Source organism: Phocoena phocoena, chromosome 4 (genome assembly GCF_963924675.1).
Source record: "Phocoena phocoena chromosome 4, mPhoPho1.1, whole genome shotgun sequence".
Lineage (NCBI taxonomy): Eukaryota > Metazoa > Chordata > Mammalia > Artiodactyla > Phocoenidae > Phocoena > Phocoena phocoena.
In genome coordinates, this window is record NC_089222.1 from 139,436,697 (window position 1) to 139,438,606 (window position 1,910).

The window sequence follows — 1,910 nt, forward strand, 5'->3', positions numbered from 1 at the left end:
TTTGTGTACTGACATGAATAACGTGGTGGGGAGGGACAAAAGTATCTGAGTGGGAGAGAGAGAGAGAGGAGAGAGAGAAAACTAAGTGAGGAGTAGGATATCTGAGAAGGGAGTAGGAGATGGGACCCAGAGCACAAGCAGAGGAATTTACCAGTTTTGTTCACTGTAGTAGGAAAGCAGGGAAGATGGATGCACATGATGGTAGGTCTATAGATTTGTTGGTGGGAGGAAGATGAAAAATGAAACTCCAGGCAGCATACTGAGCCTGGCCTTTATACATTAGTATTGCCTTAATAACAACTTGGGAGTCATAAGGAAGGAGGACGCTGAGTCACTCTGATCCCAGTGACATTTTTATGATTGTAGCAAATATGTTTCTGACATCTGTAGGAAGAAAGTCTAGAATGTGGAGCAAAATAATGCCTTTGGGAAAGAACATTAATGGGCAACAATAACTACTAAACCTGCCTCTCTTACTTCGCCAGGCCTTGTGTTTCTTTTAGTCATTTTATTATCAAGCATCTGAGAGGCTGACCAGCAAGCCTGTGTCAAGAGACTGGGCTCTTTTTGTTGTTGTTGTTGTTTTTGTGGTACGCGGGCCTCTCACTGCTGTGGCCTCTCCCGTTGCGGAACACGGGCTCTGGACGCGCAGGCTCAGCGGCCCTGGCTCACGGGCCCAGCCGCTCCGCGGCATGTGGGATCTTCCCGGACCGGTGCATGAACCCGGTCGGCAGGTGGACTCTCAACCACTGCGCCACCAGGGAAGCCCTGGCCAGATTTTATTAAAGAAAATTTTTGCATGATTTACTTTTCACCAGTCTGTTCTGGCATGCTTCTAATGATATCAGAATCGCCTAGAAAATAAGACACAATAATATTACAGTTTATTTAATGGCAACTGGTAATCATCAAATTTGCAATGGTTATCTTCAAAAGTCATTATACTAGCTGTGCTGTCATTTCTCAAGGTTGACCAGATACCTAGAGTCACAGACCTTTTCCACATAAGATGCATCACGTAAATCAGACTTGGTTTATCACCAGCATTTATAAAGCCACACTAGGAAAAGACCTAGGTCTGGGGGCACATGCATGGTCTTAATATAGTGAATGTTTAGCCTGCCCTGGTTATTACAAAATCAGAAGAACGAGAATATTCACAACAAACCTTGCATTTTTTAATGCCTCATGCATACCAGGCAGCTTGCAACTGCACACACAATGATCCTGGATTCACAAAGCCCTGGAAGTCAGGACAGCTACAGTAGTGTGATGATTTAAGAAATTGCTGATCTCTAGGAAGAACTATTCAGCCCACTTGAATTATTGAGATCATGGCCTCACTTTCCATTTCATTCTGCAAGTGTGCACATACCCTCAGGTAATTTCTACCAGCTACAGTATCCTGTTGCATATTTAAAGGTTATAAACAATAGCACTTTTTGCTTTGCTTTTGTTTAATGACCCAATGAAGGAGGTAAGTAAGTGAGTATACTGGCTTCACTTACCTGCATTAGGAGTGCTTTTTGGGGAAGTATTTTTACGTAGCCATAGGAAGCCAAATAAGACATTAGAAAACAGGTTTTTAAAAAAAATTTTAAATTAAGATATATATTTCACCCCTTATTTGTTTCACTTTATTTGCAATTGAGTTAGTTCAAAACGAAGTGCATTTATTTGATTACTGGCCTGTGTCAGTTGCCCTGATGGGTTTTTTTTTTCTGTTTTTTATTTAATTGTGATACTAAGTGTTAAGCCAGTACTAAGACAGGAAAGAAGATACATAGAGCTTTCAAAGATTATATAGGCCCTTGGGCAGGACTTCTTAAATGGGAGCTGGCTTGCGGTCACAAGCTTTCAAATCAATGGTTAGGTACTTAATAGAAGGCTTCCCTTCATGACAAGGATGA

General features: G+C 41.7%; 1 non-coding gene across 1 annotated transcript; it reads right to left on the bottom strand.

The window, feature by feature from the left end:
• Window positions 1-1,032: 1,032 nt before the first annotated feature.
• On the bottom strand, window positions 1,033-1,163 carry LOC136122961 (small nucleolar RNA SNORA72). Its single transcript, XR_010655852.1, has one exon. It is a non-coding gene; the product is annotated as a small nucleolar RNA SNORA72 (small nucleolar RNA).
• Window positions 1,164-1,910: the final 747 nt, after the last annotated feature.